The 25,938-nt window shown below is 44.7% G+C and overlaps 1 protein-coding gene across 1 annotated transcript in view; it reads right to left on the bottom strand.

The window, feature by feature from the left end:
- The window catches only part of LOC147748200 (uncharacterized), a 236,375-nt gene that overhangs the window by 115,462 nt on the left and 94,975 nt on the right, over positions 1-25,938 (bottom strand). The window contains exon 2 of the mRNA XM_086936395.1: positions 6,071-6,223. The gene's annotated coding sequence lies outside the window, so the exon portion shown is untranslated. The remainder of the gene's footprint in view (positions 1-6,070; positions 6,224-25,938) is intronic.

The raw sequence follows: 25,938 nt of genomic DNA, 5'->3' as shown, positions 1-25,938 counted from the left end.
AACCATAACTATTCCTTACATGATGAGTAAATATACTAATTTATACCCTACTAAGCCAGTGACAATGGACACAGGAGAGCTGCAGACGAAAGATACACCACAAAGAATAGATACACAGGAGAAAGCACGTAGCCTTAGACAAGCTAAAGTTGACTTAGATGCACCAGATGAGAAAGGACTGTACTATAGTAGAATCAAAAACAGAACTCATTTGAATGTATTTGCAAACCTTTTAGTACATTATGTAGAAGCTATGGAGATAGAAGACTGTTATGTTTGCATGAAGATGCCCACTTCGGTAGCTGAGGGTGTGACTTATCATCACTTGCCACTAACATATGGAATTTTCTGTAGTATTTTAGCTAGTTTATTCTATAAGAAAGGACCTTTACAGTATTATTATTCTAATTCAGATGTGATATTTTCTGAACTTCCTATCCGTGGTAACCTAAATCCTGTACATACTAAGAGTGATGTAACACGCTATATAGGTGAATACTTTCTAACTATAGGTACAATAGATATAGGTGAGGCACACAGAAATTACTTAACATGTCTATTACACGAAAAAGAAAAAATATTCCTAAATATGGTAGAGAAAAGAAGAGAAAGTTTCTAAAGAAAAGCAAATGACAAAAAGCAGAAAACCCCTAAATGGGCTGAAAATATAGGGAGCACCTCAAATGGTGGAGCTAATGCTGCTATGTTGCTGGATTTCGAAAAGAAGGGGAAACTTTGTCTTCACAGAGAAATGACTAGTTATTATAATAACATTTTCATTGGTTCCAGTACATGTGAGCACAATTAAAAGGTAATTGGGGGTTGGGTTTTCAAAGATGGGACAGAATCTGTGTTTCCCGGATATTATTATATATGTGGGAACAAGGCTTATTTCAAATTACCAGATCACTGCTATGGAAGCTGTTATTTTGGTATTGTCTTCCCAAAGATATTCCATATGGGTAAAGATACTGGAAGCAATGAAGAAACTAATGGATTAGTACGCAATAAAAGAGAAATTGATGGAGAAATAATAGGTCATATATTTACTGCATTGATACCTACAGTGGGAGTGGCTGTGAATACACACAGAATCTGCAAATTGTCAACACTAGTAGATCGGTTATCAACTGACAATGCTGGAGGTTTCCTGATGGTCAATACCGAATTGGTTGCGATCAGATCTATGGTTTTACAAAATCGACTTGCTCTTGACACCCTATTGGCAAAAGAGGGCGGATTCTGTAGAATGTTGAAAGCGCAACATTGTTGCACTTACATTCCAGACAAAAGTGTTGAAATTAAGAAGTATGTGAAAAACATAACTAATTTGGAAAAGGAGCTCAAGCCACTGGAGGTTGATAGAGCCTGGAAGAGACCGACTGATGGTCTCTCCTCTGTAGGTAGTTGGTTTTCATATCTAGGTAAAAGTCTTGTTAGTAAAATACTGATGCCAATGGCGGGAATAGGTTTAATAGTTTTAGGGATAGTAATTTGCTGCAAATGTCGAAAACACAAGAAGAAATATTCTGTGAATCAGTGAGGGGTAAAAAGAAACATTGAAGAACTAGAATTGGAAGAATTGAATAGTCAGATCTACAAAAAGATGAAAAATACTCATCCTATTAAGAGTAATGAGAAAAAGCAGAATAGAAAGTTTGAAGAGATTGAAATGGGTGAAATGTGAAAAGTTGGCACCTGTTTCATTAATTTGTGATGCTACACAATATAATCAAAGAGGGGATTGATGGAGCGACTTGCTCGTACTCATTAACCTCAAATAACCATAACCATGTAACCAATATGTTCGTCTTACTAATTAGTCCCTTATTCTTTCCCCATTTGGGTGTCCGAGTGAAGCTTGCTTATGTGTTTTCTAATCCTAATACGCTTGCATATAAAATGGCTGCTGCTACGCGGGAATTTCTACTGCGCATGCGTCAGTCATACCCACGTGACATGACGTACTCGCAGTTCTGGAGGGATATTTTTCACATCTGCACACTAGTGCTAAAATGGCTGTTCTATGTTCTCACATGCGAGAAGCTTGCATTGCTGCTTTCGCTAAGCTGTTCGTTCTGCTTAATCCTAATGCTGTAGTTTATATTGAAGTAATGGGTATAGTATAGAGATTCATGGTATACAGTGTAATCATTTATTACTGTGTTCTAAATTGTTTTCTTTTACTTTTCATGTATCGTACTCTTTGGGCCTGGGAGGTGCTTGCTACTCCATTTTGGAAGTCCCTTTTGCACATGTCCCTGCAGAGGGAAAGTGAACTTCGCTGCATTTGAAACCCAGCCAGATGGCAGCAACAGCCAAGATGCGCCTGGGAACCCGACCTGCGACCTAGCTAGAAGAAGCTGAACTGTACTGAAAATTGTTACAATTGTATTCAATGTTATATTCACCATTGTTAACCAAAGGCATATGTCATGAGAACCTGGAATGTAAGGGGCGTGTACGGAATCTGAATAAAGAGCCTGAGAAAGTCTAGAAAATAGGTGGTGTGATGACCTGTCCTCCTCCTTTGTCCAATCAAAATTGGGGATCCTTACACTTGCAACTTTGGGGGGTGGTACACTGACATGAAAAACAGTATAATTAGCGTAGGTTTAGCTAGAGAAATTGTCCGACTTGTCCAAATAGCTGTCCTGTCACTGACCCAACGCACTCAATAGGTGACTGAAAGTAGAGAGCTGCGAAGCACTCTGTTGTGAGGTTCAAGAACCTAATCAGGTTTTTTTGGGAAGTGAAAGTGCTGGCGAAGCACTTTGCTGATAAAATTTATAACCCAGACGGGGTTATTGGTAGATTCCTTGCAGAGAGGGAGTAGCGCAGGCGTTGCAACCGAAGCTGCGGGTGTTGGTCTTAACCTTTGATGAACCGGTCCTGATCCAAATCCTGGGGTTATCCTGTCCTGATTGTCCATGAGCTGCACCTGCTTGCCTACTGGCACTGAAGTCCTTGGGGTTCCTCCTGTCCTTTCTAACTGACCCGTGGCCAGGGTTGGTCTTCACTCTATCCTAGGTAAATATAAAGTCTGTGTGGGTGTTTTGTAGAGATATTTGCATTCCTCTTCTCCCCATCCTGAATTTGCAAAGCTTGATTGCATACGTTCCTTCTCTTTCCTGTCCCTTGGTAAATGAGATATTCATGTATTTACGGACTATTAGCATGTTCCACTTTTCAACCCACTTTTAGTCAATGCTAAATCGTTTCTATATAGTATATGTTCCTTTTTCTTACCCTCCCTGTAGGAAATACGTTGAATCTATAGAATGTTCCAACTCTTACCTTCTCTATAATTTATTTTTGCTGAAATCAGAATGCTCGAATTACATAGTTGCATTTCTCCTTTTTCAAACTGTTAGTGTTGCGAAAGTCTTTGGGTTCAGTATGTTCCCTTTCTTTACCCTCCTTTAATCAAGAAACGAAAGATTGGTTTTCTAAAAATAGCATGTTTCTTGTTTTCCCTTGCCCTTTACTTATAGTCTCTAAATGCTTAGCATACTCTATCTTATTCATAGCTATACACTGTTTCTGATTTTAGTAATTGATAGTCTTATCACCTTCAATTTTCTGCTCATGCCATATGATGATGATGATGATGATTAGATAAAAGTTTTAACTTACCCTGACTCTGTGGTGATTATAAATGCAAATGTTGTTATTTGAGTACCTATTTTTGACTCAACTCCCTGATCCATTGTGTGAAGGTATCTAGTGTCAAAGATTCGTAAGATACTGGTATAGGAATCAGTAATAGAAATTATAATATTCTGGTAGTAGAGCGTTATATGATTTATCGGAAATTATGGGCCCAGGTGAGTATCTGTATAAATTCTAGTTGGGTGACCTGCGCGCTCTATCATAGGTGCAGGTGAAAAAGCTCCATAGGGTGTTAAGAAGAATAACACTTCACCACTTGTGCGTCCCTCCATCAGTCATACGGGTGGCACAATGTTTCAGCACCCATTTTTAAGATCACGCAGAGACATCCTGTATGGCTTCTTTAGGCCTGGTCATCTTGGTTCCCTTCCAGCCAGTACTATGTGGGACTGAGTTGTAGCCCGGGGGTTGATGTTGGTGTTTTGACACAACATCCATGGTCTTCTACACACACTTGGAACAACATGTAGGTGTTTTTGGGGTTGGGCAGAGCTGCAATGAGTCTTGCTGCCCTGCCCTGTGTCAAAATAAAAGGTGTGAATTGTGTCCAATCTCCAAGTTACAGGGCATTCCTTACTTTTGGTCCCGCGTGGTACACGTGGGCTGCCTTGTGCTAAGTAAGCATCCTTGCACTATGTTGCAAGCGTGCCTGTGTAGTTGGGCTGATTGAGTCAGTGCCAGAATGGAAGCCTCCCTGACCATAATCATTTGTAATTTGCAAATTACCAGGCAGATGTGTACTGCAGCATGGTGCACACATGTAACATTGAAGAAGGATTCAGCAAGAAACTAATTTCACCTCTTAGTGCCTCCATAATGTCAATACAGGTGTGTGGATAGTGTTGTTCCTCTCGGAAAAATGTTGATAGTTCACCTTGTTGTAACATCAACTATGTCTTTTGATGCATAGAGCGACCATTGAAACTGCATTATGGGGCGTTTCCTGGACGATTTCTTGTTGTGTTTCCTGTGACCTGTGTGCCACAATCTGCAACACACATTACATGACAGAAAGGCCATCATACCTTAAGCATTTGTCTGGAATGTATCTCTCCTTGCACAACACCAATCACTCCTGCAACTGAGTCACACTTACAACATGGCATACTGGTGTCTCCACTGGTGTAAGGCTGCTGCATGGTTCATGCTGCAGGGTCAATGGTCAGGAATGTCCTGCATCTTCCATAGATGTAACCTCCTTCTAAGTATACAATAACACAAAGGCAGTGAAGTGTGGCAGCTTGCTGTGCTGCTGTATATTACATGCTGGGATCTGACGGGCCCAGTATAACTCATAGCATAGACCTATGTTGTGTGAAACGTACATTTCATCATATTTTGGTTGTCAATATCTATCAATGCAACATGTGAAGCAATGCAATTCAACACTGTTTAGTTCAGCATGGATGGTGCTACTATGCCAATGAATTGAGTAACTAGTACATCGTAGATGACAGAAATTGCAATGCCGAAGATATCACATGATGTTCTATGTAGATATGACAACCAGTTTAAAAATCTTAAAGAATGCGTAAATGGTACAAACTATTCAGATTACAAGCTTGAACTTCCGGGTGGCACCCATAGTTGAATGTTTGCTATGCTACAATCGTTGACCTCGCAATGGTATGTACATATGTGACTGATGTCCAGGTTGCTGATATCAAAGGCACATCAGAATGTGAAATATAGTGTTGGAATTGCAATTTGCTCCTTTGTAAAGTGTTTATGTGCTTGCCACCAGTGTGATTGCAACGACATCCTACATTTCTCAACAGGGGCTTCATGTATGAGGCCCTACCGGCACTTTTGAGCCGCTGGAATGTCTCTCATTTGATGTTCCGGTGGAGCAATGTGCCACTGGCATATATAAAAGGCATGTTACGAGGCTTTTCATGGCCTTGTAAATAAGTACCGCTTATTCCCAGCAACATCCATGGTTTCAGACACTCACCCAGATTTCTGAGAAATTGTAAGTCTGAGGCTGCAACAATAGGTTATGCCTCCCCAGGGGAGGCGTAAGGCAGGCAGAACGAGGAGACACATCTCCTAATCGCCTTGTTTTTCCTCTTTCTCAGTGTGCTGCATTCTGCAGCACCCAGAGAAAGATGAAAAAGCCTCATGTGATTGTTTTTAAGTGGGAAGGTTTCCCTTCCTGCATAAAAAATTCATCCACCCAACAAAGGTACATTTGCACCACGACGATAAGGTGCCCGCCTAGGCGCACGGCAGCCCATTGAGTGCCGACTGTCACGGCTGCTGGACTGGGAGCGCGTGAACTACAGAGAAGGCCGCAACACGGGGACACGCATGCGCAGCAGCAGACCAAACAGTTCAAAGCGCAACCATCCCCGGGTGGCAACGCTTCGCGTTCCAGTCTCTGGAGTTGGAGGCTTACCTTCTGGGTCTTCACGGCACTTCTGAGGCGTCGGGAGTCTCTACCGCGTCCTGTTTCCTTGGGGTGTTGCTCCTCTTCCTGGCTAACTATCTCGGTGTTCCTGTTTTCAGCGCGCCGCCTCCGGATTTCTGTCCTCTTCGGTTTCACGCTGTCCTGAGAGAAAAAGAAAACAGAAAGCTGCATTACTGCCACATGACGGTAATACTGTTCCTTCTCTCTCTTAGAGATTTAGTAACCTGTACAAGAAGAAAGAAATAGACATTAGATATACTACCTGAACATTAAGGCTGATTTATTTCACATGTATACACATTTATGTTGTGAAGAATATTACTCATACAGAAGTCTGGTGATTAAGGTGAGTTCTAGCCTAGGGCCTTTTTATTTAATTTCATTCCTTTTTATTTATCTGTCTCTAATTAGTAGTGCTCTATTTTTTGCCTACCAGAACCAGACACGTGCCTGAAACCCCTAGCTATTTGAATAACTCAGAAGAAGGGAAACCGTAAGGTATGACATAACCATTAGAGAGATTTAGAGATAGAGATACCCTACTACATACTTACCCGTTTTTGTTCTTCTCTCTTGTTGACAGTTGTTGTGCCTTGTCCTTGCCTAATCCCGTTGCAGCCTGGGGTTCGACGTAAGACCCTTATCTCTCCTTGTTTTGTTTCCCTTCTTCCCCACGTTAACATTGTCACTTTGACCTTGTTCGGTGCAATAGGTGATTTGGCGAAGTTGTGGACCTTTCTTCATGTCCATGACGTTCCTGCGGAAATATAGGTGAGTCGTATACCTCTTTTCAGATTCCCGGTATGAGGAACGTGACTCTATATTTTAGACAGTACACATCGTGTGGAGTGAGAATTTGCCTTCCCTCCGTTGGATTTGAAAATAACAGACGTCATCGGTCTTGACAATCTCTTCAGACTGGGTGTGTCTCCTTCCTGTTTTTATCTATTGACGTAGGAAGTGACTTTTTGACAAAAAAGAGCTAGTATGCTACTTTGTAATACGAGTAAGATCATTATCGTTATAAGCCGCGTATGGTGAGGATTTTATCTACGTCTTTTAAAGTACACCTGAATCTGGGAGTACTAGCATTTGGAGAACTATTGATACGAGGTGGGAAGAAGTTTTCTTTCCTAGAGAAGGTGGGGGAGATATTACACTGGACCCATCGAAAGGCGCCAATGCTTTGTATTGGAATACATCACAGATTAATGACGAATGCAACACTTGATTATTGATATTTAACAGGAATTTTCTGTTCAAGTTGTGTGCATCTATATTTTATTTATTGGTTTGTCTGACCATCGTGACGTTTTCTTGATTTGAAATCATTTTTCTTGATGCTTTTTTGTCCCACTTGGTCGTTGTGTTTTATAATCTGTATTGATTACTGTGATCATTTGTTTTTAAATCTGAATGACATATTTGAATTTCAAAGTTGTCTTTAAATTGCATGATTTTTAACTCTGTGATGAAGTATTATATGTATTGATGTTCGTAATAAACTGTAAGAATTATTAATAATTACTGTTATTTTTGCACTGTCCTGGTTCTTAAGTTCATAGGATGTGCTTCCTTGAATTGGTTCACCTTGGCGGAATGAGAATTCTTGAGGGTATGTGTGACGAATAGTGTTGTTGGCTACATATTTGCTCCCAAGGAGATCGCTTTCTGAGTTTGAAATATAGGTGAGACCTGACAGAACGCAAAGCCAAAAGAGAAAAGTTTTCTCTTCCGCCCGGGCGTCCTGGAGATGAGTCAGGCATCTCTAGCAGATTTAGCCCACATGTTGGGTAACCTTCAGAAGGAAACCCAAGCCCTGTCAGCCCAGGTGGATTCCATGCAACGGGGAATGAGGTCTGATTCAGGTGCAGGGACCCAGAATCCTGGTACTAGCTTCCCGATAATACAAGTCACTGCTCCACCATCCATTCCTTTGGCCCCCCTGAGCGTTTTGGGGGGATCCAACTAAATTTGTAGCCATTATCAGTCAGTGTCAGCTTCATTTCATGTGCAAAGCCACTTGCTTTCCAACAGATCAAGCGAAAGTGGCGCTTGTTATAGCTTATCTAGGGGGGGTCTGCTGCCAATTGGACCATACCTCTAATAGAAAGAAACGATCCACTGCTACAGGACTATAACACCTTCGAAAGAGAACTCCAGAAGTTATTTGACAGACATACATTCACGCAGTCGGTAGACACTGAACTTTTGAATTTAAAACAGGGAACTAAAGATTTAACCACATACATTTCCACTTTTAATAGATTGGTAGCAGAAGCTGGGTGGCCTGAGGAGAAGCGTAGCACCTTGTTTTACAGGGTTTGAGGGAAAATTTAAAAGATATGTTTACACAAGTGGTTGACCCTCCTGAGTCTTGTATTGCCCTTATTGACCTGTGGTCAAATTGGACCATGGAATCAGTGAGAGGAAGACAGAAAGAGGCAGGTCAGATGGGCAAGTTTTTTCTTACAGGGAAAGAAAGTCTGACCCCAAATGAACAGTTGAAGAACCAGAACCAATGCAAATAGGGAGTATAAGAGGGCCCCTTAGTGAAGAAGAGAGGCAGTGAAGGCGAGACAAGAAATTCTGCTTGTACTGTAGAGAGCAGGGCCATTTCCTTAGAGACTGTCCCGTAAAAGCCTAAACAGACAAGGCATTTGGAAAACTAGTGAGCCAGGAGTCTTAGGAGACAAGGACTTCAGGTAATTCAGGATTAATTGTCTCACAGACGGAGGTACCAGCATCTTTTCCACGTCACTTCTTTTTCTCCTCGCATTTGATATGGGGGTACCAGGTTGCAGACGTGCAAATAATGGTGGATTCTGGCGCTTCTGGTAACTTCATGGATTCACAGTGGGCACAGAGCAAAACAATTCCTTGGGTGACAAAACCCTCTTGGGAAGAAGTCACAATCATTGATGGTAGAAACTTGAAGTCTGGTCCCATTACACATGCTACTATCGATTTAACTTTAATCATTGAGGAGAGACATCATGAACTCATTGCATTTGATCTCATACAATCCCCTCAGTTTCAAGCTATTTTAGGGCTGCCCTGGTTATGTCAACATGATCCATTTATTGATTGGAAGAGGATGACGTTAACATTTAACCACAACTATTGTATGGAACATATTTTTCATGACACAAGCAATCCAGAGAAAGTCATTGCACTCACCAGTACAGTCGAATCTGCGTTACCTTCCATTTAACAGGACCTCAAGGACATTGTTGATGTGAAAAAGGCCACTAGCCTTCCACTCCATAGGGCCTATAACTGTCGGATAGATCTGCTGCCTGGAGCTCGCATACCCTGTAGTAGGATTTACTCCTTAACAGAAAAAGTGAACATTTATTTGGGAGAATATCCGGACGAAATATTGAGAATTGGGTTTATCCGTCCCTCCAAGTCACCGGCATCATCATCTCTCTTTTTTATACCGAAAAGAGAGGGGTTCTTAGATGCTGTATAGAATATAGGGCATTAAATGCCATCACCATCAAGAATAGGTATCATCTACCCCTGATATCCTCCCTCCTTGATCAGATAAAAGGCGCTCAAGTGTTCATCAAGTTAGATTTGGGAGGGGCTTACCATCTTGTGAGAATCAAGGAGGGAGAGGAGTGGAAAACGGCTATCTGTACCAAGTATGGGTTAAATGAATATCTAGTGATGCCATTCGGGCTGTGTAATGCCCCTTCGGCTTTCCAGTTTTTATCAGTGAAGTCCTAAAGGACATTTTGGACCTGTTTGTCATTGCTTACATTGATGACCTCCTGTTTTATTCACCATCCATGCAAGAACACAAAGTGCATGTTAGGAGGGTCCTCAAACGTTTGAGAGACAACCATCTGTACTGTAAGTTAGAGAAGTGCTATTTCCATACACAATTAGTAAGCTTCCTTGGATTCATGGTGTCCCCACAGGGAATTAGTATGGACAGTCAGAAGGTAGAAGCCATCACTCGTTGGCAAGCACCACAAACTGTTAAAGAGATCCAGAGTTTCCTTGGCTTTGCCAATTTCTATAGACTAGCAATTTTTCCGACTTAGCCTCCCCAATAACTAGGCTCATGAAAAAAGGGATTACATTTCAATGGACTCCCCAGGCAAATGCGTCCTTTATTAAACTAAAGGAAGCTTTCACACAAGTGCCCATACTAAGGCATCCAGATCCTTAACGACCCTTTGTGGTTGAGGCTGATGCATTTCAAGTGGCAGTCGGAGGAGTCCTTTCTCAGGCAGATCCTAGTACAGGACGTCTTCCCCCCGTAGATTATTATTCCCCGAAATTGACTCCGGCTGAAATTACTTACCTATAGGAGACAAAGAACAATTGGCTATAAAGAAGGAATTTGAGGAATGAAGGCAGTATCTGTAAGGGGCTAATCACAGGATAACAGTCCCCATGGATCACTGTAATCTGCAATTCTTGAAATCCGCATGGGCTTTATCCATGAGACAACTACGTTGGACTCCGTTTTTTAGTGATTATAATTTCATAATACAGTTCCAAGCAGGTAAAAATAAGAACGGGAAAGCTGATGCTTTATCCCACTTAGGTTACGAATGTAGGAGAGTAGGATCTGCTTCTTATAGTTACCCCCACTTTTTGCTAATGTTTCACTGTTTTAGAATTAAACTGGCTGGGATACTGCCATCCAGGACCCCAGCCTAGTTGCTTTCGCCTGTAAATTGAATGCATGTACATTAGGTACACTCCAGATAGGATTATGGGGTTCCCTTATAAGACCCTAGTATATGGTATACTATGTACCTAGGGCATAGGTACCCCAGTGGCCTCCCAGGGCTGCAGCATGTATTGTGCCACCCCTGAGAGACCGCTCAAACTGACACCTCAGGTCTGGTACTGCAGCCTGTGTAAGGTGGTGCATGCACCCCTTACTTAGATATAGGTTCACTATATCTATCTTATATCACTGCACATATAAACATATCGGTCACCCCTATGGCAGGCCTTGTCAAACCTGAAGGCAGGGTGCTGGGTTTTATGTGAGAGGGTACCCATGCATGAGCAGAGCCCCTCTGCAGCCTTCGGAACCTATTTTCTGGGGTTGTTTATGATGCAGCCAAACATAACTTTATAAATATAAATATATATCTTCAAGTGCATTATAACCTCACTCGTGGTGTCAAACACCTTGGAATCTTACCTCCCTACCTCCCTGCCAGTAACTGGGGGTGGAGGTATGATTCCACCCTCCTAAAGAGACATATGCGACACACCGGTACCCCGGTACCAGCTTTCTCGACCTGGGCATCACAAAATGGATGCTGCCAGCCACAGACACGAGTCTGCCCTCCTGTTGCTGAGTCAAGCTCGAGCAGGGGAAGGCTTGACAATAGGCTTCCATTCACAGGGAGGTGTAACCACCTCCCAGATAGGCTTCAGTGTATTGGGGCTGGGTGGGGGCACTCTGAGAGTGCTTTGTCCGCAATGGGGGCACATTTGGCGTCCCTGTGCATAGTCCAGTTCAAACCGGTTGTAGGAGCTATTGGCTCCTGCTCTGGCGCAACCCGGGACAAAAGACATGGGTGTAACCACCCCTCTGTCCTGACCCTCCCATAGGTGGGTCCCCAGAGTTTGTCCCACCCTTTCCTTGGGTATAAAGTAGGAACCCCTGACTACAGGACTTTAGATTTTCCTGGACTAAACTCTGCAACAGAAACCAAGTACTTCGACGATCTACACTACGCTGGATGACCGCAGAATCTCCCTTGGAGTAAAGGAGTTACTCCCCGGCAAGGGAGGCACCTAAACGCATCTGACCGGTTTGCATCTCCCGAGTTCCTGAGGACTCCGAAGATTTCTACAACACAGGAGGTGGGTTCCCGAGGTCTCTGAGGTTTATCTGTGCTCTCAGAAATTCTGAGGCCTGTATCCCACGTTGGGGACTGTGCAACCCGAACCCCTGTGCACGGTGTACTTTTGCAGCAGCATATGCTTTTCGGCGATCCCTGAGGCTGCACTTTGGTCTACTTGTAGTCCTGACCCCTAGCAGTGTTTCCACTGAATATTACCGGTCTACACTCCACGAGTGTTTCGTGGGCTGGTATTTCGTGATTCATCTCGAGGTCCATTCGCGATCCCTGGTCCCTTGGCCTGTGGGTACCTGTGAAGGTAACTTTAACTTTCATTGGGCTTTCCTGGTTGCTCCAGAGGTGCCCTGACTCTCCATTGCTTGGAGAGTTCCCAGGACCTTGCTGGTCCTCACCGAAGCTGTTTTCCTCTGACTGCGTGGGCTGCAGTTGCCAAGGCTTGTTGGTGTTCAATCCGGACGCTGACCCCCCCAGAACTCGACATCCTTTGTGGGATAGCTCATCTCCGGACTTTGGTCATTGTCGACATCTCCTGGTCCCTGTGGCTGCAGAGTCAAGCATTGCGCCAACTCACCTGAAGCACCCGACATCAGTGGGCAAGCATCTACCAAGCCCCAGTCACCCTGAAGTGACCCAGACTCTGTCCCCTCTGCTTTACGTTCTTCTTACCTTGAATTCAGGCTTGGATTCCACTGGGCATTTTTCATCTTCCCGGCAGCAGCACTTTTCCGGATCACGCCACTGAAAACGACGAAGATTCCGGACATCACTTGACACCTATGCACCCGACTTCCCTGGGTTAGGTAACACGGGTACTCCGGTACTCACAAGGGTGGTGGCCTTCTATGTTTGAAAGAGTTTGCTCAAAGTCCTTTCTGAAGTGTCCTTAATCTTTAAAATTCCAACCGCGACTTTCCCATACAGTTGTACGGAGCTTGCGCCTGTGTTCTCACACTTCACCAGTCCTCTGTGGGTCCCCTGTGTCAGTACCTTGGGTGGTTCCTTGGGTCCCAGCGATTCTATGAGCTTTAGGCACTGTGACTAGTCAAGGCGTTGTTGTTATACCACTTTCTTAGTATATGGTTTGGTCTCCCCCTGGAGCCCACTGTGTATTGTGCTATTTTCTGTTGTTCTAGTGATTTAATAGTGCGTGCTTTGTTCTCTAATCTCATAGAGAGGTTGGTAGAGAGTGTTTAGTAATAAATACATATATGTTATATATTCCTTGTGTGGTTCTCCTTTCATTTAGTCATTCAGGAGGTTCTGATCTGGTAAAACAAGCTGCTTAACGTTCCTTCGAGACTTAGCCTGAAGGCTGCTCTCCATAGCTACTACTAGGATAGATTTCAATAAAGGTTGTCTTTAACCTAATCATCAATATGGGTTGTTTGAACTGGTACAAGGTGCCCACTATGATTAGTGGTCAGCATATACCAGGTCAACTTCTCCCACGCGTCTCTGGGGCTAGTTTCTTTGCTGCAGAGTCGACCCAGCTATTGAAATTTAGGGCTGTGGAATCAGGTCAGTTTCTATACAAGGGCTATGGGACTGTAAAGTGATTTCCAGGTCACAAGTATTTATTTATCGCTAGCGGCGCAATGCGCCCATCCTGTTATTATTAAGTGCTCTGATGGGCGGTTAAATGGGGAACAATTCAAAGAAAATAGTACTATGATCTATCCATGTCATCGGTAGCCTGCTGCTAAATTTGATCTGTGCATAATTGATAAAGATACCGTGCAAAGTACGTTTACCAATATGAGTGGACTCAGTAACAATTTGGTTTAAGTCTAGACTTTTTAGCCCGTTGATTACATTGATGGTATTCTGGACTCTGGATGAAAGTTGAAATCCCCCAGTATCGAGAAATTAGGATATTCCATACAAGACTCCATAACGGACAGTATGGATGAAAGGAAGGGATTCCTAGGAGTGGGTGGTCTGTAAATTAGTAGCCCATTAAAAGCAGACGTATTGTTGCATTTAAAAGTAAACAGGATAGCTTTTTCCTTTAGTTGTGGAATATCTGAGAATCTAGCTTTAATATTGGAGCAATATGCAATAGACACCCCCGCCCCCTTGTTGTGATGCATCTGGTTGGAGTAGCACTCTTTGATGCTTGATTGTGACTTACTTAGCTCTGTTGGCGGCTTCTTTATACTGGCCAGGTCCTTCTGTAAACTTTTCACTGCTGTGTCCTGGACCTGGTTGAGGGTGTAGACATCACCTTTCTGTACCATTGTGTTACCGCCAGCAAGTGGTGGCAGAGGCATCAGGCAGTCGCATGGGTTCTGCTGATGTGAGCGTGTTTCAGAATATCATGGCCTTAAATCGCTGGTACACCATGCTTCTCAGTCTAACGACAGCCAAAATAAATGTATATACTTTGATACAGACAAATTATGACTGGAGGAATTGAAGATTTAACAAGGTTCATTAAGCCTTAAGCAGGACCCAATACATTACTTCAATGGGGTAACTCATCTATGTTAGAAACTCGAAAAACAGAGCACCAGAGAAGCATTGCAGCACTACTCCCCTCACTAGAGGGAGGCGGGATGATATGAAAGAATCGCGCCATCGAGCCAGATGGTTAACCAGAGAAGCAACATAATATGCCAAACAGTATTAATATTTTCAATAAGGACGTTGAGGAAGCCAGGTTGGAAGAAGGGATCTTTAATTATGTATGATAACCCAGCGGCAAGTGGCAGTGCTGTGCAGCAGGCATGCAGACAGTTGGAGTTAACATATGAAAACCCACGCATGAACCAGCAGATTACAACACGTCTCTGCTGCATTAGAGTGCCCTTCCTACACTGTGCATAATGTGCACTGTCTGATGGCAGACACAGGAGTGTGTAGGCAAAAAAATTATAATAATTGAGTACTCCACGACATCCTTAGATTAGCCTCACACAGCACAGCGCTACTGCATTTAGCAGGTAATACACCCCTGTACTTCCTTTTTTACCTAGCCAGTGCAGATAATTATTATTCAGTAGTGATGGAGCGCTGCATGTGTGGCCATTCCTTGCTTTAGAAATACAAAAAGCATTAGGGGAAAGTGGGTGACCTCATGGTCACTGGTTCAAATCTCGACAGGTCCACTCAGCCTTTCATCTTTCTGAGGTCGATAAAATGAGTACAATACAGTTGGGTGTCAATAAACATCTGTTATTCAGTGCCAAGATATCTTTTGGGGTGAAGGTGTGCACAAATACACAGTATGTTTGGCATAATCAATGTCAATCACAATACTTGTCACTAGTTCCTCTGATTTGCCACCTTTCCTCCTCCTGTGGTAAGGACAGGAAACACATACAGATAGTAGCATCTGCAAGACACAGTGCTGAGATAGCAAAGTAGTATGGTCCAGGCGGCAAGATGGCAGTCGTGTGAGACCGTGGTGCACACGTATGACCTAAGCTCTAGAGGCATTATGTTTGGAAATGCTGAGCTAAGACTTTTGTGAATGGCAGGAATGGTCGCGGAAGCCTGCTGCGAGGAGGTGAAGCCTATTAGAGGACAACTATTTACATTAGGCTCCTTAATCGGGCTTGCGGTCCTGAGATACCTGGGAAAGGCGTACTCCAAGGTGGAAGTGGAAACAGAAGGGAACCAACATCAACAACAACGGCAATCCTACCTGCCGACTGGAACTAACGCCGACGCTGTGATGGCTCCGAAAGTGGTGGCAACATCTGTGTCTGCCAAGGACAGAGCAGCAAGGTTGGCACAGCACGAAATCTCTGAATTGGGCGATGATGCAGGCGGGAAAGCTGCCCAGAGGCGCCGGGGTCTTCCGCTCTGACGCCTTCCAAGACACCGAAGCGTGGAGATGGTGCTTTGCAGAAGGAGCGTACGGCCGGCCCTACAGTGGCTGACTTGCTCCGAGGTGCCTCTGTGCCTGCGAGATCAGCCCCGGGTCAGGAGGGGAAGAGCAAGGTCGTGCTCACCGAGGGGACGGAGGCTGCTGTTGAAACGGTCAATGAAGTTGGAAACGCTGGTCAGGACCCAGCGCGTGCCGTAACTACTACACACGTTGTCCCTGAAACTCATAACAGGACGGTGGCTGAAGAGACTATTAATCTGGAGCCGACCCGGAGCCGAGGGCGAGGGATCAATCTATTGCAACAGGGAATGAAGGTATGCCTTTGTCTCCCCGGTGGTAGTAGAGACTGTTGCGGATGGAGTATCATGTGTGACTGATTTCATTAAAGCTGTGGGAACAATTCAAATGGTGCCCCTCCCTCATCCTGACAAAATAATGAATACCCCCCAAATACAGCAGGCAGCGCTGGGTGGATCTAATCAAGGAAGCAATCAGAATTCAGGTCATGCTAATGTAAATAACGAAATTGGCGAAACTGGGTTTCATGATCTTGAGCTGGAAAAAGACCCTAGTGATTTCTTCTCCTTCTCGGACAGGGGTGAGTGGTCGGAAGACATTTCTTCTACCACAGACGAGAGCTGTAGTGAGCAAACGGACAACCCTGTCTCCAAAACTAAAACTACCCTGAAGAAGAAAGTGAAACGACATGGAGTAAAGGATTTGGCTTGGGACTACACCCCTACAAACCAACTTACTAATCCCCCAAGTACTTCAAATTCTGAACAACCTGAACACTTGGTGCACTCGGGGTCAGCAGCCCCAACTTTAGATACTATTCTTCAGGCTAACTCACTGCATCGCGAGTAGGCACGCCAGGATGGGCGTAAAGCTCAAGCCACTATGCGTAAGGTGCAAGGGGATGTTCGCAAACTAAGACATGTAGTGCATTCGGGGACCGATTCTCTGATTTAGAATCTCAAATTGTTTCCAATGAGTCAGAGATGATGTTGAATCAAAAACGGGTGGACTTCCATGAGGCTCAGCTAGCGACGTTAAATGGAAGCTAAAGGAGTTTGAGAACCGCCAGCAGAGGAACAATCTGCGAGTTCTGGGGGTCCCTGAAGGGGTGGAGGGGGAGGATGCTCGCTCCTATGTGGTGGATCTTTTTCGCGACTCTATGCCAGAACTTACTGGGTGGAATTGGGCTTTGGAAGTCCACCGCGCCCACCGTGTTCCCTTCACTCTAAAACATCCAACAAAACCCGGGGCCTATCCTCGTGCATCCTGGTCTATTTTGGCAATTTCCTACTCCGTCAGCCGGTCTTTGAGAAAGCCAGACCGGAGTCGAAAAGAACCAGAACCAGAAATTAAGGGCCATATGTATCATCAACGTGATTTGCGATTCTGAAATAGTGATTTTTTAGAAATCGATTTTTCAGAATCGCAAATAGGGATGTATGTACAAATTAGCAATTTTTTTGTGAATTCTTAGTATTCCTTAATTGCGATTAGCAAATTGCGAATCACAATTAAGGAATACTTTCCCATTCATTTCTTTCGGCCAGGAGGCCCATAGGAATGAATGGGAAGTTATTCTCAATTTGCGATTCGCAATTTGAGAATCGCAAATTGAGAATAATTTCAAGGGTGCAGGGGTTGCACCCCTGAAATAAGCATGGGTGCACACGTGGCGCACATACATGCCCTAAGGGCATGTACGTGCATCACATGGCACTTTGAAAAATGCGAAAATGTGCACTTTTCAAGGAATTCGCAAATTACCACCAACTTGAAGTTGGTGGTAATTTGCGATTCCTTAAGGACAATTTGTATTTTTTTTTGCTTCATACATTGCATTTAAGGAATCACAAATTTTGTGATTCCTAGTTTTGCACCAGATTTTCCTTAATACATACCATTTGGCAAATTTGCATCCGCAAACGCTGAAATTCTGCGAATTTCAGCATTTGCGAATGCGAATTTGCTTGATACATATGGCCATAGGTCTCTTATTTTGTGCGCCCAGATTTTTGTCACTCCACCGTCGAGAGGCAGTGGAGGCTGCGACAGCTAATTAAGCTGTTCCAAGAAAAGAAAGCACAGGCTTATCTTAACAACCCTGCTCGACTTAAAATGATCGGGGGGGCAACTAAATTCTTCTTCTCTGAAATAAAGGCCAAAGAGTATCTTGATGGGCTATCTGGCTAAGATATGATTGGTTTAGTAGTACTCCTTTCTAAGAGATGGTTGGACTAGTACTCCTGTCTTTTGACTCCTGTTTTTTTCTCCTCAACGAATTATGATAGTATTGGATGTGCACTAGGTTTTCTTTTTTTATTGGCCTGTAGTGAAACCTATACTCCACTATTTAAAAAATATATATGGAAAAAAAAAGAAACAAAACCAAAAAACAGGCAAATGTATGAGTGAATTTGAAGCTCAGCATTTGTTATATATAAAGATGACAGGGAGCGAGCTCTGGTCATGTGTGGCATGTTCATCACTAACAGACTAGCTGGAGTCTGTATGCCGCAAATGGGGTGGTGGTTGTGTTTTTGGGGTGGGAGGGTGGAAGGTGGTGGTGGCAGGGTGGGGGCATAACATTAAAAAGCAAAGCAACTCCAGAATTAATACTAAAATAATGAAGCAGAAGGCAGTGAAAAATGGAACACAAAAGGAAAGTTGTATCTTGAAGGTCTGCAAGTGCTTTAAGATATTGTTGGAGGGATCCTCGAAATTGGTTAGTAGACTACAATGGGGAAGATAACAATTTGCTCCTGAAATGTGGCAGGTTTAAATGATAGGGCTAAGAGGGACAGTTTTGTTGAAATAACCAAGCAAAAGTCTCTGGATATAATCTGTCTACAGGGGACGCATCTACCCTGGGAAACAAAAGAAGTATTAAAAGTAGGGGGGTATAACATTCTTGCCTGCACAACTGAAGGACTAGGTTCTTTAAGACCCAGCGGTGCCAGGGGACAACACCTGAAACCTTCGTGGGTAACCTGCTCCGGCGTACGAATGACAGAGACACGGGACACTTCCTTCGGCGTCAAAGATTCAAGGTTTATTTGCTGCAGGGAAACACAGAGATCACGGAAGTACAACGAGTGTAGTTCAGGGAGACTGCTTCAAATTGGTTCTGTGGATCGCTCCTTTTATACACGATTTTCCCATAGGTTTACATAGCAGACAAAGGTTTACAACCCGGTTCCCACAATTATCCCCAAGAGGGGTCGCTTTAGTCGCTTTGATACTCATAAGGTCCGGAAACATAAGTGCGGAAACATTTGGCGGTTCCCAACTGTAAAAACCCATCTTCCCACCATTGGTACATTCCAATCAGCAGTAAAACAGATCGAAAAAGGAACAAGGACAGGTGCAGAGGAAGATGGAAACAGTGGGGAGATTGGAAAGGGTGTAAAAGGGGAGGTATCGGGAAACACGAGCTACAGGCATCAAAGGGACGTGCCTAATGAGATGCACGGCTAAGACAATAAACCGGCACGGCGAGATGAGCCTCGAGCGGGGCCATCTGCCTTACATTATCATCCCCCTCATCATAAAGACACTTACAAAGAACATGTGTCTTCCGCAAATATCTTGGGAGTCCCAGGGTCGCGAAGCGGACAACGTCCGTTCGCTGGCTACTTGAGGGCAAGAGACAAAATGGATGCCGTATCTAAGATGGAACCCGTGGGTACAGATGAAAAACCCTCGTAGCAAACGAACGGTTTAAGTTAGCACAGCGAAACTGCGCACACTTACTAAACTCGTCATTTGCGGTTCGTAGATACTAAACTCGACTATATTCGTACGAGTCGAAAACACCACTTACAATTGTCACGGAACCTCAGACGCTCCTTTTGCCCTCATGTAGGCAAGCACTAGTCGGAATCATACTCGATATTCATCAGACCATCTAGATGTTGCTGTATCATAGCTCTGTCTAACCGAGTTCCATTGGTAACAGGCGGCTGTCTCATACACGTTGTAGCGCAGAGACCACATAAGGCAGGACCGCACTGCACACAAAGGCAACACGTGGACAGGAACGCCACAACAACTCCGATGATAATCAGAATCTTCCAACCCCAAGTCGACATCAGGCCCCAAAACCACCCAAGTAGCGTCCAATCACCTACATCCACGTGTATGGATTCAGAGATCTTATGCAACTTCGAGATGGCTTGATAGACAGTCGGAGCGTTATCAGGAATGAAAATACAGCAGCTCGAATGGATCACCTTACATACCCCACCTCGATCTACTAAGATCACGTCTAAAACCATACGGTTTTGTAATGTCATAAGTCTATCCGCCTGAAGTTCTGTGGTGATATTACCAAGGGCACTGGCAGTAATATTAGCTGTCGATTCTACCACTCGAGTCAACTGTCTCAGGTTCCTACTATTAACCATAGGTCCCCAAAACGGGAGGAAACCCTTGAAAAAGTCTCCTGCCTCTTGACTGGCAGTATCCTCTTCGCTAATTACGCCTCTCACAACTCTAGTCTTGTGATAATCTGCATCTACAGTAAACGTCGGAGGCAACAAGTTTGCGATAAAACATGAGCCCATGAAGTCAGAGGGCAACCATGCATACGCACGATCATGACAGACAAAGTAGGTACCCTTGGCAGCCAGAAACACAGGGGACGAGATCATCGGCAGCATGTAATTTTCAGCGCAAGCACTCTTTCCAAGTCGGGCTTTCGATCTTCGGCCACGACCCATTAAACAAAAATTACCAATGTGGGGTACGACCCATATCGGAGGCGAGCTTTTAAGCTGTTTATCACTCGTGAGCGCACTGTACTCGACCTTACTCAGGACCCTATAGGCTTGTACCTCTTCCACTGGAATGAGCGACGGCTCATAGATATCTCTATCTAAGTCTTCTATCGCTATAGACAAAAGCTTATAGTACGAGCCAGGGCCAAGGTAGGGAGAACGTGGCTCTCGACTGGGTTGAGAATCTAGTGCGCTTCGAAACATTGTTTGAAATGCTCGAGCGGACCCTTGGGAACTATACGGTAACACCAGATATGGGATTCCCTTATCCGTGGTATGTGGCATCAACCCACACACCCAACAATTAGTAGTGTTAACCACTAGCTGGTGCTGGTGAAGGAGCTGAATAAAGGAATTGTTGCGGAATTCTGCACGTCTAGCCTGTTCGTGTTCGGGTAAGAAATGGAAAGAATGGGGAGATGCAACAGTAGTAGATTGAGGATTAGAGGTAGGAGTAGGTATAGCAGGAGATAAGAAACAAGACATCATGTAATACACCCCACCAGCCAACAATGCAGAAACAGTCAAAAGCAATACGAATATTTGGAACATAAAACATTTGGTACGACTAAGTTGTTGCAACTTGAACCTTTGCGCTTGAGCTCCTTCCAAGTCCATCAGCTTCGAAAATGCCATCCCCTACGACCGTCCGCAACGTTTCTTGACGCACTTCGTTCTGTGTAGCAGTAGTCAATCCCTAGGAGTTCCCAGGAACCGACGGTCTTTAACCTAGTGTCAAGACCTACTAACCAGAAGGAAGTACACACGCGGCCCTACGGCCTTTGTTCACAATTATGTGTATGCAAAGTGTCTCTCAGCTGTGGAAGAAAAAATATGAGGAACGAAACTCAGTGTATATATACAAAAATAATTACAGTGATACGAGTGTTCAAACTGATCGTGGAAAACGGGATAATGCAATTGTCAAGGGACAGAACAGGATCTTTTATTAGTCTTTAGTGCTGGATCGCAAAAAGTATCGGGTTTTCCCAGGACGTGTCTGTTCGTCAAACAAAGGATCCGTTGAAGAGACAGCGTTCTGTTGATCAGTTGAATGTTCTGGTCTTGAGTCTTTTGATGACAAATGTTCAACAGTGTCTTTCTGCTGCACTGAGGATTCTCCGACAGGTTGTGCGTCGCTGAAAGGTACAAACGCCGGCAATCCTTCGGTTTCAGTTGATGCAATGCCTCTCCTCACCCACGAGTCTGCCGGCAACGGAATAGGGACCTTTTTGGTATGGGTGGCATGCACCCAGTTTTTCCGACCCTCTAGACGAACTGCAGTTCTCGTGGCAAGGAGGACCAGGTAGGGTCCAGTGAATCTTGGCTCCAAGTTCTTCTTGCGCGAAAAATTGCGCGTCACCACCCAGTCTCCGGGCTGGAGCTGGTGGCCTGGACCCTCCGTCTGCGTCGGCAATGCTTCGTAAACCTGTTGGTGAATTAACCTCAGTTTAGCAGTCAAGTCATGAAGATAATCGATCAACATTGGATACTCAAGATCACAGAACACACCCGGCCTAGGGACCCCCCAAACATTGGCAGGACGACCGAACACTATTTCATAGGGACTGAGCCCTACTCGGGAGTGTACAGTTGCTCTTGTTGACAATAATGCTAAGGGTAAAGCGTCAGGCCACGAGAGACCAGTCGTAGCCTGAATCTTTGCTAGCTTTAGTTTAAGGGTGCCATTGTACCCTTCAACCAAACCAGCTGACTGGGGATGATTGGCGCTATGGAATTTCTGATTAATTCCAAGGCCCTTACACACACTCTTCATCACACTCCCCACAAACTCACTTCCGTTATCGGACCACACAACTCTAGGCATTCCGTACCGAGGAAAGTATTCCTTCAGTAGGATTTTCGCAGTTGACAAAGCAGTGTTGTCCTTAAGAGGGTAGGCTTCAATCCATCGGGAGAACGCGCAAACCACAACTAAAACGTACTTCAGGTTATTGCATCGCTCCATATGGATGAAGTCTAATTGGATCACCTCAAAGGGACATGAAGGGGGAGCAAAACTACCAGGAGGAGTTGGGGTTCCCTTACCAGGATTGTACAACATATATACCATACAATTCTTAACCAATCGTTCAGCACATTTTGTGATACCATCATTCTTCCACACAGGAGACAACAACTTGCAAATACCTTTCGCGCTAATATGTGCTAACCCATGCGCCATAGTCACAACAGCCAGCACATACGCATCAGGCAACATCCATCTTTTCTGATCCGATAAGTCAATCCAACCACCATTTGCATCCAACTTTCCCGTACTTTCTTTCCACTTCATCTTTTCAGTCTCGGTGGCCTCATTCTGAATCGCTTTCACACTCTCGATAGTGTCCTCACACATACTCGATTCTGTAGGCCACCTAACCGAACTCGTCACATACATTCGAGTGCTAAGGTTCCGGGCAGTCTCCTTAGCAGTCTCATCCGCAAACGCATTACCACGACCAACATCATCCGTCACCTTACGATGCGCACTACATTTAACAATCGCCACTTGCTTAGGCAACGTAGTGCATCCAAAAGATCATTCACAAGCTGACCATGCTGAATCTTCGTACCATGCGATGTCAGAAAACCTCTCTCTCTCCACAACCGTCCAAAACTATGTGCGACGCCAAAAGCATATTGGCTGTCGGTAAACACATTCACACGTTTCCCTTTCGCTAACACACACGCTCTGGTGAGAGCGATCAGTTCTGCAGCTTGGGCAGAATTCTGATTTAATCTTGCAGTCTCAACAACAGTATTCAACGTTACAACAGCATATGCAGTAGTCACATCACCATTCGGTAATTTAAAACATGAACCATCCACATACAGCGTCCCATCTGGGTCTTCCAAAGGAGTGTTTTTAAGGTCCACTCGACCTTTTGTTTCCTCTTCTGTCCTTAAATAACAGTCGTGTTCTGTTATTTCATCTGACTCTGAGCTAATTGCTAACAAAGTCGCCGGATTCAGGACATTGCAACGTTTTATCTGAATGTGGCTTGCCAGCAGCGTCAGCTCGTACCCAGACAATCTCGCACTCGTCAAGTGCTGGGTTTTCGTACGATTTAAAAGAGTGTCGACTGCATGCGGAACCATCACCGTAAGCATATTATCCATGACCAATCCTGCTGATTGTCGGATGGACACCGCAGCTGCCGCTGTTGCTCTCAAACAACTCGGCAATGCTCTAGCTACCGGGTCCAAGGTCGATGAAAAATATGCACATGGACGTTGCTTACCACCAAAAGGTTGCGTTAAGACACTCAACGCACAACCTTCCCTCTCGTGAACATATAATGTGAACGGCTTACTGTAATCAGGAGTACCTAACACAGGAGCCGAGCACAATGAATCACGTAATTCAGAAAAACTTTTCTGACATTCTTCCGTCCATGGTAAAGGAGTTGAAACGTCCTTGCACGTAAGAGCTACCAATGGTTTCGCTAGCAATGAGAAATTTGGAATCCATTGCCTGCAGTACGACGTGATACCTAGAAAGGCACGCACATCTCTTTGGGTTGTTGGCACAGCCATTCGTGCAATTACTGCAATTCTCTCTGGGGTCAACCGCCTTCCCTCCTTTGACAATAAGTGACCTAGATAGGTTACTTCTTGACAACAATATTGGAGTTTAGAAGGTGATACCTTGTGATTTAACTCGCAGAGATGTTGCAGCAGTGATACCGTAGCAATTTTGCAAATGTCCTGAGTATCTGCAGCTACCAATAAGTCGTCAACATATTGGATCAAGGCCGCACCAGCCGGCAATGAAAACGCATCCAGTTGACCCTTCAAGGCTTGACTGTAAATCGATGGACTCTCACAGTAGCCCTGAGGAGCGCGTTTGAACCGGAAGCTGCGTCCACCAAGAGAGAAACCGAAAAGGTCTCTGCTCTCTTCTGCAATGGGAATGCTGAAGAACGCATTCTTCAAATCAATCACCGAAAACCAAGATGCAGAAGCTGGAATCAGAGTCAGTAGTGCCGTGATGTCAGGCACAACGGGGAACTGAGGAATCACAATTTTATTCACCTCCCGTAAATCGATAACAAAACGATAAACAGGTGGTTTCGAAGGATCAGTACGTTTTAGAATGGGCAGTACAGGGCTGTTGCACACGTTTCCCCGTGTTTCCTCAATAACGTCTTTCTCGATCAAATCATAGATGATCGCTAACAATGCTCGTTCACCATCAAGAGAGATACGATACTGGGGAATACGTGGCAACCGCACATTAGATTTCAACTGAACAACATAAGGGGAGATGTCAAGCAGGCCCACGTCGTTGGGACCTGTTGCCCACAAAGATGCAGGAAGAGAACTCAATTCCGGTGGAAGCTTATCGAGAGACAAGTACATAGGAGAGACAACCCTCTCTCCCAACGTAAGCTTTACACCCGCAGGGGAACAATACAAAGTTGCATACAAACGTTTAAGCAAATCCAGGCCCAAAAGATTTTCACCACAGCCCGTGGTCAAAATCAACGGAGCTTCTAGCTCACGAGGCCCAATTGTAAGGGGCAGAGGGCGCGAAACTGGATTGCTAACAGGGGCGCCAGAGAATCCAACGGAAACATTTGTTAAGCCAGACAAAGGTGCGCCAGGGAGTTTCGAATGCTTTACGGAACTTTTCGCTGCACCAGTGTCCAACAGAAAAGGCTCAACGACGCCCGATGTAGCAACTGCGACGTAAGGCCCTCTCTGATCAACCGGAACTGATACCACTCCCTCTCCTTGTCCATGGCTGTCCTAGTAATTACTGTCGTCAGTCCCCTGATCGACGTAATAATCGTCTACATCAGCGTTTCCCAAACTGTGGTCCGCGGACCCCCAGGGGTCCGTGACACATTCCTAGGGGGTCCGCGGGACTCGAGTGCCTTCCGTCATTACATTCATCGAAAAACAAAACACCCATGCGCCACAAGAGCTGTGAATGACAGCGCAGATGCAGCAAGACCACAATAAAATCCGGACAATCACCCTTCAGCTTTAGGTGCAAGCTGATGGGTGACTGGCATTAATTTATTACTTGATTCTGCCTGCCTGCCTTTGAGTCGCGTTTACACAGCAGTGCATGTCCCCTTGTCTTTATACCAGCCCCAAAGTGTTTTGCGGCGCATTGTCCCCTCTCCACTTTCTGCCCCGAATGCAGAGTACAGCTGTGCCTCTTGTTTCAAGGCTAAGCAGCATTCGGCACCTCGGGCCGGCAGTAGGGCACTTCACCCTGGAAATCAAAGAGAAACACATGAGTGTTTTACGGCTACACAAGGGGAATTAGCAGCAGCCAAATGATAAGTCTGATTCTAAATATGTGATGAGCGATCAGCTTGTTATATGCTAGTGTCAGTGAAGTTCATTTCTGCCGTCAGGGTTGGTTCC

Source organism: Lissotriton vulgaris, chromosome 1_1 (genome assembly GCF_964263255.1).
Source record: "Lissotriton vulgaris chromosome 1_1, aLisVul1.2, whole genome shotgun sequence".
Taxonomy (NCBI): domain Eukaryota; kingdom Metazoa; phylum Chordata; class Amphibia; order Caudata; family Salamandridae; genus Lissotriton; species Lissotriton vulgaris.
Note: the sequence above shows the minus strand (reverse complement) of the source record. Positions and strands in the feature narration are given on the sequence as shown.